The sequence below is a fragment of the Pezoporus flaviventris genome, unplaced genomic scaffold, assembly GCF_033815535.1.
Source record: "Pezoporus flaviventris isolate CSIRO_AGI_PZ_B2104156 unplaced genomic scaffold, CSIRO_AGI_Pfla_v1 ptg000037l, whole genome shotgun sequence".
NCBI lineage: Eukaryota > Metazoa > Chordata > Aves > Psittaciformes > Psittacidae > Pezoporus > Pezoporus flaviventris.
This window is the reverse complement of record NW_026892585.1, coordinates 12,043,630-12,058,299: the sequence shown is the minus strand read 5'-3', so window position 1 is coordinate 12,058,299 and position 14,670 is coordinate 12,043,630.

Genomic DNA, 14,670 nt, shown 5'->3' with positions numbered 1-14,670 from the left:
CAAAATGCTCAAATCAGAAATTATAACTTGAAACTCAGCTCAAGATTGCCTTTTTATGTTTTCATTGTCCTGACTGAAGAAGTCAGTCAGTCATTTATAGCACTGGAAAAATTCCCTGAGGATAAGAAAATAATTTCCTGCTCTAGTCACTGGATCCCAAGGATGCTTTGGGAATATTACAGGATAGCTTTACCCATGAGGAAAGTGGCCTATCACTCACAGCAGGATCACACATCCAACCTTAGTCACCTCTTGAGTGGCACCACACGATGCCATGAAACACTTTAGATTTATCCCAGTCTTTTCATAGCGGCTGCCGCATCACTAGTATGATGGAGGATTTACTCCCATATCTGATCTTTTAAGTGTTTACAGTTGTTGTCCTGCTTGTAAGAGGGCTGGGACTCCTGCCAGCTTTTTAATCCTTCCTGTTCAGTTGTTTCACAAACACAGCCTGGAAAACAGTCTGAGTCTGTAATAAATCTGCACTTTAACCCTCTTCCCTCATATGCGAGTATTCCCATCAGCACTTGGGGAACTACTCATGTAATTAAAGATAAGCACGTGTCTAAAAGTTTCCAGGCTAGTGCTTTAGAAGACAGAAGATGCAGCTTTGACAGATGGCAAAGGATGAGACAATCTAATAGAAACCAAATACACAAACACATGTATACACAGACACATACGTACATATGTGCATATATCTATGTATGTGTAGCCATTACTGACCTGTGCATTTGTTATTTTTGTGTTTGTTTCTGGCTTGGTTTTCAATTCAAGGGTCAAATTTTCAAATGTCCAAAGGCCAGTGAGAATTTGGCCTGCCTTTGATATTTTCTTCCTGTTTCTATACTTTCTTTCCTTTTCTATACTGAATATTTGGCTTACTGAAGCTTTCCAGCACACAGCATAAGAATGGTTTCTTGAAAGATGCATGGTGCCCCTTGATGTTATGCTTGCTGGTCAATAGTAGGTCTGCACTGGGTTTTGCAGAGCAAACACAGCTGGCTTTTCATCACTGCAGTGGTTAGTAAAGATCCTTTTCCAGCTGTAATTTTGCTCACAGTGAACTCGCTTTGAATCTGTACAAATTGAAGACCAAAACCAGATCTCATTCATGACAATAGCAGTCCATTATAAACCAGTTAAAATACTGGATTTATAGAAGGGGTGGCCAGATGAAAGACTGTTCCTTACAGATTACTGGTGCTGTGCTCATACCAGCATAAACAACTTTGACAAATGGCTAGTATGATGGGTTTGTAGGGTTGGTTTTGAGGACATTCTGCTAGAACAAAACTATTATTAGTCTTGATTCATAACACGTGGCGGGTTGTTTGCCTGCTTAGAAGTCTTACATTAAATAAAAATCCCACTTTCAGGATGTGAGGGGAATTACTCCAAGTAGAGCACTGAGGCTGGTAAATATCAGATGCCATGGGGCATTTAAAATGCCTGAGCTTTCTGGCTTTCGGGTCTCCTCTCCACCATGAATAAAATAGTTCTACATGATGGATTTCTATGCTGGTCCTTGTTAATAACAGTGTCTTTTTCATAATCATTATGGTCTGGAAAAGATGCCTAATACACAAAGAAGGCTGTCTACCAGGCACGGGTGTGGAGCAGAGCTGCTGAAGCTGCCTGCAAATGCAAGGATGTCTTCTGGGAAGGAGGTGAAACTGTGCTGCAAGGGAGAAGAACAAGGTACCATCAGGTAAGTCATATCACAGCATGTTCCCATGCCAAAGGAAAATGAGGGTGAGTGTGTCATCAGCACCAGGAGGTCCATTGTCCTAAAAATGACGTAGTTGTCACCTCTGCATATTCCATATCTACTGCAGAAGGCTGTGAAAAAACTAGCATACAATCAAAGGTATTTGTTTGATCTCCATTCAAAAGAAGATCTCTCCATTCTCTCAATTCAAAGGAGATGTTCCACTGTGATTCTTTGGGGTTTTGTATTCAACTGCTTACATTATGGTTAAGTTCAGATTTGACTTTCCACCCCTGGCACTATTTTCAGATGAAATAAGAATCCCTGAGAAGGTACAGGTGAAGGGTGATCTCGTTTTAACAGGTCTTAGGCATCTGAAAACTGTTAATGATCCAGCCTCAAGTGACTTCTCTATGCAGTAACATGTGGTTACATCCGAGATAACACTCTCTGCAGAGGAGCTAACTCAGGGCTCACACTATCCTATTGTGCTTAAACCCAGTTTGAGCCTGTGCTGCTTATTTCTGTGTGAAAGTGTAATGCACGGTACATAAAGTTTGGTGCAGGTTTGTGCTAACTCCTAAGCCACTGCAAGCATGTGCATGCCCAAAGTAAATTTATACGTGGAGAATTAAATAAATTTATAAAATAAGGAAATTTATACGTGGGGTAGTATTAACCATATTAAGTAAATTTGTACACGGAGGATTTATACATGGAGAATTAAGGAATTGTATCTTGTAAGGACCAATTTATTCATTTAGTCACAGGTATAAAACAGACTATGGTTGATTAAATAAGTTACTTTGCAGCCAGATCAGTCCAATTGATAGATCAATGTTCAGTGTTGTTTTTTATCAAACAGATTGGTTGAGGTACAGTCAACACTTGTCTTTGCTGGTTTCCTTTTAAGCTGTGGAGGTTAAAAGTGCAGTAGATTGAAAACTGCACTCAGCACACCTAGCTTTTCAGAAAACTTGTCATAAATATTTACATTTTCCCTTATATATAAAAGAATACACATAAAGGGGCATAAGTTGCATTTATCGCAGACCTAAACATACAGATAGCTCATGATTTTAAACAGAAGGCTTACTTGAGGAAAATCATTGCCATGTCCTGTAAGGCAGCACGTTTGTCCCAGGTCCAAGAGGGAAACCATCTGTGTTTGTTGTACTGCTGAGTGAAGCCTTCAAGGCTGGAGCAGTCTCTAAGGCCCATATGAGTCTGGGGTTTCTATCGACCCTGACAGATGGCTCTCATGCAAACGTCCTTTCTTCTGCCCCATCAAAGGTTAGGAGGCTTATGAAGGAGAACTAAAAGGCTGCAAGAGAGTAACCCCATTTAGAGTGGCAAAGGGAGTTTCAATGTTAAGAGTCAGTGTTGTGCCAAGGCTCCTTGTACAAAGCCAAGAGAAAAGAAAATCATCACACTAAGTTGACAATGAAAATGATTGTAGATTAACCAGTGCTTTCACATTTAGATAGTTAATTAACTAAGCCTTCATGCTTACTTCAGGAGGAGTAAGCCAGCAGAAAACAAGGAAAGGAAAAGATGTGGCTTTAAATGAGGGGAAAATAGTTTTCAAGCTCCTAAAGACCCCAGTCCACAGCTTTCATTGATCCTTATGTCAGGGTGCTTTGAGAGAGTAACTTTTAGGGAAAGACAGATGTAAAATTCCAGCAAACGACAGATGGTAGTGGAAAACTGTATTCCAGGGAGACGTGGGACAAAGCAGTAGCAGATGACCTCTGGCCCATGTAACTTGTGATTCTTCATAAATGCATCACTCTTATGCAGCACAGAGCAAGGTGGGAGCTGGGATGGGGTGAATGCTGCCCTGAGAGAAGTCTCTCTCCTTCTCTTTCCAGCATTAGATCTGTCATGCTCCTTTTCCTGGATCACCTGCTGTAATTCCTCACCCTACCCTCTAACTTCTTGCTTCAGTTAATTCAGTGCTGAACCCATGTCTTCCCATGCGTTGACACACAGGGTCTTTCTGCTGAAACACTTGAAAAGATTACAGCATTTTTAACTATGCATCTGAGCATTATCTTTTCAAACATCATCACAGTCCTCCTGCATTTATAGCTTAAAATATTAAACAGCTTCTAAAACACCGCTGTGTTTGCTCTCCATTCTGACACCCTCCATGCTGGCTGCTTTGTTTTACTAGACTGCCAACCTGGGAAGAAAACAACTTCCCTGAATAGAAATTACATGCACGGGTGTGAGAAATACCAGTGCCTGCAGTGTGTGCTTAGACTAGAGACAGAGAATCGTTAGCAAAGTTGGGCTGTCCCTCACCTGTCTGTGCCTCACAGCGAGATGGCAAAGAGATGTAGACATCTGAGAGGATGTCTGTGAACTTTCCCGACAAAGGATATTTCAGCATGTGTTATCCAGTAAACACTTTATTAAACGGGGAATAAGCTGGGCTTGATTGAAACCAGACTAAAAGTCTTTCAATCCAGGGCATGAAACAAAATAAGCAAGGAGCAGAGTGATCCACATGGAAGTATTTTCAGAGAGATTCAGGAAAGGTGAATACTGCCTCCTCTCACCTTCCCTGGGAATCTCCAGTGTTCTGCAAGCATCTTACCCACCTGTTATTCTTCACCTTATGGCAGCATCACATGCTCGTTGCTAGTCACTGTCCTACTGTGCAATGAGATCACATCTCTGTGCTGATGAACTTTGGTTTGCAGCTGGCTCAGGTCTCAAGGGGGAACCTGTGCAGAGATGCTGACTTGTCCAGCATCACTCAGCCAGAAGAGGTAAGAACATATCTGTCCATACCCTAAGTTTTTTTCTTTTAAATTTACAAAGGAAAATAAACTTATTTTTCAGTATTTACAGTCCTGAAAAATTAAGTAGATGAGAAACCATTGTTGGTTAGAGAACACAGAGGATGGGAGTTCAAGGAAGCAGTCGTCTACATGCCATGGCTTTCCTTCTTCATTCTGAGTGTCATCATTGACTAATACCTAATGTAAGTAAGTCCTTACCTGATCAACTGGCTGGCCCCTTCAGAGCCCTGATGACCATCATGTGCTGATGGCCAGCTGAGGAATGCAGTTTTCTCATCAAGATATGCTTTTGAAAAAAAGCAGTTGTTTTTGTGGTATCTACATATAAATATCTGTATATACAGAGAGAGAGAGAATATATATGCATTTTGTGAATACTATCACTTGTAATTCTTGAGAATTTGAGAAAACTTCTACTTGCATAATGAAGGAGCTTTAATAGAAATGCTAAAGATCCCCCGAGTGTTAACCAATGAAGCAAATCAAAACATCTCCCAGTCCACTTCTGGGCATCTTATTTGTATTCCTCTGTCCTTAACGGCTTGCTCAAAAGATCCCTACAGTACCTTTCTGTGCTGTGTTGCTGAGAGAAGGTTTCAGAGTGAGAGCCCTCTGGCTTCCTGCAGGGTTTTGTGCAGTTCACTGACAGCTACCTGGTTCGTAGCCCTGCCTCCTGAAGAGTGCGGCTGTGCTAAGGGCTGAAGGGAAACAAAAGGATGGTGGATCCTGTGGTGGATCCTGAGAAATCCGAAGTTGCCCAGAGGATAGTAGTGGTGCATGACCAGTGGCAACAGTGGTGCAGGGCTTTCCCCATTGTCTTCACTCACACCCCTCAACTTTCAGATTGCCAATCCCACGAAGGCAAGGGGGAAGGAAATGGGCTAATGGTCCTTGTTGGGTTCCTATTGCTAAGCAGATTGGTGCCTACTATTCAGAGTAGGATGGTGTCCTCTGTCTGGGACAATATCTTCCTCTACGTGACATGGTACGAAGGAGATAACACAAAATATTTCCCGGAGAAAAGAGAAACAGAAACCTCCCTCCCCATGCTGGATGGAATTTGTAGAAGGAGCTCTGCTTCCATTGAAACCAAGTCTAAAATTCCCCTCGGTTTCAGTGCCTGCATTTCAAGTTTGCAATTCTAATACCAAAAAGGTATGTCACAAATTAGCATTTTATCCATTCTTCCTATAACATCAATAGACCCAAGCCCAGCTGAAGGCTTGGCAACAAGCTGCTGAACACTGAGCCCAGCATGAGCACATTACATTTCATTCATTAGAAACACATAAGCTTTACTTCATGTGGGATTTGTGTAAATACTTGCACAAATTCCTTATCTGCAGAAGCTTGCTCCTAGCAAGTTGTTAAGCTCATTAACAGGGCAGAAGGAAGATTGTGCTCCTATAATTTCCAGTTCAATTATTATAGAGCGCACAACATCCTAATTCTACTGCAGTCCAAGGCAAAACTCCCACTGGTTTAATGGGGCCAAGATGGCACAAAGTTAATTTCCCAAAACAACGTGAAAACTGGAAACTCTCCCAGAAGAGTGAGTTCAGTGGAGTCCAGACCTCAGGAGATTAAACTCTCTGTTGTCTTAGCAAGGCAGATTTGGTACCTTATCAGAAACATATTTCTATTGAGGCAGCCATTAGAATAAGGAGCATTACCACGACACACAGAAAATGTGCACGATTAATCAGCTGATGCAATACAATTTCTGTTGTGCGTATAGAGTTTTGACGTCACCAGAATGAACTGGGCAACGTTTCTTCTGAGGAGGGCAACCATGCACGTATCCACTCTCAGTACTGCTATTTTTCCCCACAAGGCATTGGGGAAATGTATTCTGAAGTAATATCCTAGTGAAAAGAGACCACTTGAGTAGTGTGAATTGAACAGTGCCAAGGTAATGTCAGAGAGGAACATCCATGAAGCTGATATGCAATGGTCAGTACCTATTTCAGTTATGTTAATAAAGACTGCTTCAATTCAAGCAGTGTGTAACCATCAAGTGCCTCTTTGCCTGTAGTTTAATTAAATGCTCATTCTTTGGTGGATTTCCTGCTTACCAGTGATAAAACATCAGAACAATAATTGCTAATATCAGAAAATTTTGCAGAGACAGGTGAGAGCTGCTTCTCTTTTGTAATTGTTCAGTGAGACCACAGAGGTCTAAGTTTTGTTCATCAGGGCCAGGAAATTATTAACATAAAGCATGGTAGAAGAGGTGGACAGATCTTCCAGCAAGTAGGCTTTGAAAACAAGCTGAACTGAACCCTCTTTTCTTTACATAAACTCTCATCCAGTGAAGGTGTGACATGTTTAAACAAAACACCATGAGTTTCCAGCCACAAGCAAACCACTTCATCAGGGACTGTAGTGGTAGGACAAGGGGTAATTGGTTCAAACTGAAACAGGAGAAGTTCAGGTTAAATATAAGGAAGAAGTTCTTTACTGTGAGGGTGCTGAGGCACTGGCACAGGGTGCCCAGAGAAGCTGTGGCTGCCCCATCCCTGGCAGTGCTCAAGGCCAGGTTGGATGGGGCTTGGAGCAACCTGGTCTAGTGGAAGGTGTCCCTGCCCATGGCAGGGGGCTGGAACTGGATGAGCTTTATGGTCCCTTCCAACCCGAACCATTCTATGAATAACAGCAAATTGCCCACTTTCTACAGCCTCTGTCACAAATGCTCCTATACATGTGGAGGGAGGACCAAACAGAGACCAGGTGAAAGCAGCAGTGTGGGTCCCTGCTGAAGGTGCTCAGGTGAACATAAATCCAGCCTTCCACTTAAACCTCTGGATGCCCTTACAACCCAAAATAAAAGCTTCAGATGCATACCTGTAAAGCCGGGAGAGAGGAGAAGAGCCTCCTCTCCTCCTTGCTCCCCCTCCAAGTCTCCCTTATCAGGAATAGTATTTTTATGGCTTCCCATCCCTTATAGCAACAGAGAGAGGGCAAAGATGAGCATAGTCCAGTCTGTGTTCCACTTCATTTCTAATTATATATGCCAAGTGAACAGCTCCATCCATCCAGATAGCTTGCATCCATCCAGACCCTGTGACACACCACTCTCTGCCTGCAAAATATACCTGGACTTGATTCAGTATTAGCTGGAGACGGTGTTCACGCATGGAGATAGAACCAGTTTCACTCACATTTCCTGTGGCTCCTAGGGACAAAAAGAGAAGACTACAGCTCTGTCCTCTCCACACATGTTTTTCTTTGCCAATTATTATTTTTAATAATAATACCAATTTTTTTAAGGTAGACTCTGAGGTGTACCTTAGACCTCAGAGCCAGTTGTGAACACAAATGCTAAGCAGGCAGGGCTGGCCACCTGCCGCAGGACCTGTTCCTCCTCCTCAGCCAGCACAAGCCTTGCTCCACTGGGTAAAGGGAAATGCCCTCCTTAACCAACATGGGGAGACCTGTGAAATCAACCCCATGAGGCAAGTTGTCTGCCATGGATCTTCTGTGCATCCAGTGTCAGCCTTTTGTTGCCTTGTGTGAGCCAGCAACAGGTAGCTGCTAGGAGCTTTGTAAAACACTGTGCATAGAATTGCACAAAGCAGACTGGAAAGTAGCTTCTTGCTCTTACTTAGCTGTGTTGAATTCTGCTAGCAGTAGTAGAAAAAAGCCATCAAACTGATATTAGTTACAAAAGCCAGGAGCCTGTCTGTGCTTCTGCAGGGAACACAACTATTGACTAAGAAGGTCAATGCTAATGGGGACTCTCTAAAAGCAGAAATTAATATGGAGGCCTTTGGAGAATTTAGCAAATCCATTTGTCCCCTTTTTTATTCATATACACACAAAATTGACAGTAGCCTTGCATGGTAATTCAGCACTGGAAAGGTACTAGATATTCCTTATTTCATATAAAAGGACTTAATTTTAGCCAGAAGGGGAATGGAGGATTATTTTTGCTAATTAGTTCTGAAACTGGTTCACTTCTGACAAGTATTTTCTCTCTTGGGAATCAACAGGCAGTCTGGAAGTGGTTCCACATCATGCTGCTTGGGCCTCTACAGGACTCAGAAAGGTTCAGAAAAGAAAATTCAGTTGGCTACATATCATGGCTGGCCTGGTTATAGGCACTTCTTATTCATACCACAGCAAAGTATAAACAGACATGTCATGATTGAAAATATGAGAGTGTCTTCCATCTCACAAAATTGGGAAGAGGGAATAGTTTTATGCAGTTATTGATTTCCAGCTGCTTAATTAGTGTTTACAATATCTCTCCTTGAAAATAGCCATGTGCATTTCGTTCCCTACTTGCTTGTTTAATTTAATTTAATCAATTGTTACACACCTGTTTCCATTTACTTAAAACAAGCATTATCCACAGCATAACAAATATGAAGCAATGTTAAAAGCAATTAATCTTTATCCTTGAAATGCTTCTCTTGGAGTTGTATAATTAAGTACCCTTGCTATAAAAACAGGTATCAAGTTGATACCTTAAACCACCCATAGACACATAACCTTTCAGACAGTACAGGCAGATTTGAACATAGAAGCACAGAAAGGAGAAGCAAGAAAAGGAGATTGCAAACCCACCTTTTATTTCGTTGAAAGCTGATACTCTATTAATGAATGCTGGGAAGAGACAGCTAAAGAGGACAGCAAGCAGGTATTTCTTAAGCTATAGCAAAGAGAGATGGAAAGATTCCCCTTTGATTTTGCCATGGGCCATATTTCCAAGCACTTATAATATTGTACGCCACTCATTCTCCAAATGAGACACAGAATGACACATCCAGCTAAGTTCCTAGACCTCCCACCTGCTTATAGGAAAATCTTGAATGAGGCTCAAAACCATAAGGCAATTAAAAGACACCACACACACCTTTCTTTTCCTTTTTTAATCTCCATTTAATGAGGTGGGAGTTCTTGCTGGTGCCAAGCACGCTGTCCAGAAGTCAGGCAGAGCCAAGGCACTAGCCCCAACCACCATCCACCTTCTGCTGCCCGGCTCTCTCACAGCTTCCACAGACAGGATGGTGGGCTTTAAAAAGCAGCTTATAGACTGTCCTTCCTCCTCTGGAAAGCATAACCACTAACAAACATTAAAACCAACATCAGCCAGTTCCACATACATGCTGTTACCTGATAAACTAAATCAGCAACATGGCATTAGCGCCTGAGAAGCTCTATGCTTCATATAGCCCCCAAGTGTCTCCAGATGTCTTAGACTCTTGGGGCTCCTACCTGACTTCCTCTGAGACTTTTATTCTCTTTCCTAGTATGAGCTAAAGAAAGTAACTGATTTATTCCTCCAAAGGGCTTCAGAGTACCCTGCTGGATCACCACTTCCCACTGTACTTCTAGAGAAAGAAAGGATAAAGTCCTAAAGACCCCAAATTAAAGTGAGGATTTAACATAAATAAATAAATAAGATTTTCCAAATTTGCTTTCCTTACTCCTTTCTTTCAATGTCTGGAAATCCCCAGTGAATCTGACATAAGTCCCTAACTCATCTGGTTTCTACAGAACAAAGTGTTGCCAGATGACAGCTCACGCTTCACTGGCAATGTTCTGTCATCTATCGGTGCTAACTGTGGATCAGTGTCTGTCTCTACAGCCTTTTTAATAGGTACTTTATTATTTTGACACATTTCCTTCCCTCTTGTTAATCTAGGGATTAGCAGTGACACGTCTAAATTCATGCTTAACTGTGTTAACATTATCCCTCTTGTATTGAGGGAAAGCACTCACACTGCTAGCTGCCTAGCAGAAGACCAACACATCCTCTGGTTTAAATATTCCTATGGAGACTCTCTGAGGTTGTCTTTGTGGGCTCTAAAGCTTTACCTGACAGGTTGGCTGCAATACAGAGCACAAAAAACAAGACTGAATCTGAGAGGATATGATATAAAAAAGTCAGTGGATCTCCCATAGCAGAAGTGAAGAATAAAAACAGTAAAGAAGGAGTAAAACTATGAACCAAGGGGAAAACAGCAACAGAAAAGCATCTGCACAGTCATACAGCACATTCATCCATCTTCCAGTTCTAGCCAGCATCTGCAAACTGATTCTAACCGGATGCTTTGCTGATGTCCATCCCTTTTCTTTACCATGGATAGGTGCCTCCTAATCAGGAGCTTCATCAGTTGGTCAAGTGTCCCTTCTCCAGCTTTTGTGGCTGCAGAGGACATGTGAGGAGAGCAGCTTGCAAAAAAGTGGCCAGGCGCTTTCTGAAAAAGATGTTTCCTAGTTTCTCTGTCAAAGATATAATCTTGTCAGAGGCGGTCTGGCCCTGTAAATTCTCATGTTCTCAACAGCTGTGTGCTTTATTGAGGACTTAGATAGCCTTAAATTGACTGTTCTTCTGTGCTTTCTCTTAATCTGACTGTGGTCTTTAACCCCTTTGCTAGTCTGTGACCCTGAAGTGCTTGTAAGTGTTCTTGGAAAAAGCAGTTAAGTGAATTTATTTCCTCGGGTTTCTGAGTGGGAGCTAAGCTTACTTATTTCTGAAAGAACTCTATGTATTGGACTAACAGCTTTAGGGTACATTTAGGCAGGTGAATCTACTCATAGGTGAACTTCCACTTCAGCTCTCCTTTGTCTAGTTTCAGGTCTATCAGTCCACGTCATTATACCTGCTTTACTGTTGTTCTTTCTTAATTTCTCTCTATGTCTGCCCCTTATTTCCAGTCTCCCCTGTCCCATCCATAGCTACAACATTTCTCCCATGCTGCTGAGGAGCCCCTTTTCTCATCTCCTGCCTGGGTGGTAGTCAGCCCAGCTGCTGCATGCGTTGGCATCATTGCTTCCTGCTGCCTGTCTCTGAGGATGGGCTTGCTAGGCAACAGCTGGATACAACCTGCCGACACCACCAGGCTATAGCATTGACTCCCAGAATGAGATTTCTTTGGCATCAGCTGCTCTGGATTTCCCTGGACATCTCACTCCTGCAACCCCCACCCCACACACGCACTCGTACTCAGCAGAAAACCCAAGCCTGAGAAAGGTACCTCTCATATTTGCCTGTCCTGGTTTGGGATGACTTGGGTGCCCTTGCTTCCACTTCTCACCTTGTTAAATGGGACAAGGATGTGAGGAGTCCAGGCTACCCTGCTTCCATAGTGCTCTGCTCTGGTTAGAGCAGCCCTAGATCTGGAACAGCTCTCTTGATGTAAAGAGAGTAACATTTTCTCATTATTGCTATTCCTTGTAGATCAAAAATTAAGGGCAGTGGAACCCTTATGCAGGACGTTGCAGAAGCAGGACTGAGACACTTAGACCCTAGTTTTCAAGTAATTAGCTTTTTATTTTATTTCCCCTAAGTGACCATAACTGTTTCTTACTCACTATATTTTTTCTCTGCCAGGAGCTCCTAAAAACCTTTGGAAAGTCCAGTCAACCTTTAAAAAGCTAATTCATTAGCAAGGTAATACTTAACTACAGGCTTTTCTCCCCCCACACTCCTTGTTTCACAGTAGGCTTACAATAGCTTGACTTGTTTGTTGGAAAGGAAGCTCTGCTTGTGAAAGGTATACCTTATTGTACCCTCAGAGACTGGGAGCCATCTTAAAACAATTTGCCCAAAATTCATACAATGAAAATGAAATGTGATGGAGCATGAGAATGTTGAGGTGAGTACCACAGCTTTCTTCAGCACCCAGTATTTGAATCCTGGTCCTTTTCAGGACCCCTGGTAACCTGCTACCCTTGGCCGGTGCTTGCCCTACCTGAAGTCCCTCTAATAAATGCTTACTGTAGCCATTCCTGGTGGCAGCTGGCCAAGCAGAGAGCACAGAGGAGCAGGAATATCTTACCTATGTATTTGCAGAAGCCTTTTGCAGGTGACAGGGCTAGACTTTGCCATGACATGCAAGGAATACACTTGTTAACAGCTTCAGGTGAAACCCTAGGGAGCCCTCGCACTCCCTTAGGATAAGGGGTGACTTGGGGAAAATCTTCTTAGATCCTTTAATCTCTCCTGCCTCTAGCCTCCTCACTACTTCTGTGCCTATCATTAACTATAAACCCCAATGTCCTAACAGGTTTCTTTAGTATTTTAAAGGAGGCTGGGGGAGGAAATCAGGAAAAGGCTGCCTGTGTTCTGCATTATTTGTCATGGTAATAAATGTTTCCCATATTAAGGTTGAATAGCCTCAGTGGGACACACCTGTGTCCCTCTTACTAGCTGTGATCTGTACTAATTGAGTGAATGATGTGCCCATTGAAAGACAATGGAAAAGAAAGAAATTAAGATGGATGAATTCAAAAGCACTTCTCTAGCAAGGTGAGAACAATGTTGTTTCACATTTGTTTAATTCCTGGAAGTCTGAGATGTTTTGATCCTGAATTTTCCCATTTGATAACAAAATTGCCTTTTTGTTCAAGCCTCTTTTACACATATCCGTTTTTACAGGGAAGATCAAAACCTTGTTTCTGGAGCAGAGGCAGTTAAAACAGTCACCAGCCTTATAAACTGACACTGCAGCTGTTTCTTAAGTAGCAATGGATCTTAATGAAAGGCTGCTTGTAAAATTATTATCACAGCAGCAAGTAGAGGTCCCAACTGATATTAGGCCCCTGTTGTGCCAGGCACTGTATGAACACATTAGGAGAGAATAACTTCTCTGCAAGGAATTTAAAACCTCATTACATAAGACAGAAAGAAGCTGTGCCAGGAATAAGGGTCCCCACGGGGTAAAGAAAAGGGTCCTGGTCACAGGGAAAACACACATGGCAGAGCTAGGATGAAGATGCTGAGTTCCTGCCACTGGGCATCACTGGTAGCCCTAAAGGAGGAAGTTGTTCGTGTCAGGACCCATTTATTTCTTTTGCTTGAGGCCAAGATTTGAGAATTTTTTTCTCCCCAAACACAATTTCCACTCCTGCACAGGGAAAACCCTGGGCCTGACCTGGGGCACCTCATCACCATGCACTGGGATGCATTACAGGGCATTACAGAGGCAGCACACCTAGAGCTGGGCTCTGCATCCAGCAGATCAGCAATACATTTCAAGCAGCTGTGCCCATTTTATTAGGCTGTCACGGCCCCTCTCCTGAGCCCTGCCTCCTAAACTTGTGTCAAATCTTCTTTGGACTTGAAGTTGGAAGGGTCTGAACTCCCAAGACAGTACTTTTCTTGTAGTCTGTTGGCAGCATTGACAATTAGGCAACTGATGCATTAACATGCCAGAGAGGCTCTGATGTTTATTCATGTGCTGCTCTCGAGGGTTTATTGAATTGATGCCTGGTAAAGCAACTAATGGGAGCCCTTGGCAGGGTACCTTAGATGGATTTCCTTATTATCTCTCTAGATTTTATACTCTCTAGCAAAATCAATATTCAAGCTGGTGCGCAATGCAGCCTCTTTTAGCTTCAGGGTTTAAAGATTTATGGGGCATCAGGGAAAACCAATGAAGGCAAAAGACAATGACAAAAGAAGTAAAATCCAAGTGATACAAAAGGGTAGGCAAAAGCAATCATTAGTTTTTGAATTTTCTATCTTCACTAAGGAACCATTTTTCCATTGACCCTCCCCTGCCCACCTCCCTTCTACTCCAGTGAGGTTGCATGTTGCCTTTGCACTCCAGAAGGCGTGACCGGGACATAGGAAATGCTGAGCATTTAACAGGGAGTTAAAAGGATTTCAGGTGGCAGTTTTAGCTTTCTGCAGGTACGAGATGCTGAAAAAGCACCAGAGAGCAGGGAGGAGAACAACTGCGGTAGCATACCTACACCCTGGGTATCTTACCCCTTTCCATAACAACTCTGATCTATATTGTATGGACCTCTGTGGGGCCCCAACAGCTCTGTGAAACAGAGCCAAAGTTTCTACATAGGTCAAAGAGCTGGAATAGGGAGGAAAACAGCCTTTTGCTCAAATACTTGCATTTCTTTTTCTTTTCCTTTTTTTTTCTTTTCCTTTTTCTTCTTCTTCTTTTTCTGTCTGAAGTCCTTCAGTGTCACAGGGTCAGTTTTCTTCCCATTTCAAACTTGCAAACTGCCTTGTGCCAGTGCTTTCTGCAAGCAATGTAGTCGTGTGTGTTCCCCCCCCCCCCCCAAGATATGACCCGCTGCTTTGTGAGCCTGCAAGCTAATTTTTATGGTTCTAGCTAGCTAGAGCAATTATGAGACTCAATCAGATATGTTAGTATTTCATTAATTCTGTGAAGT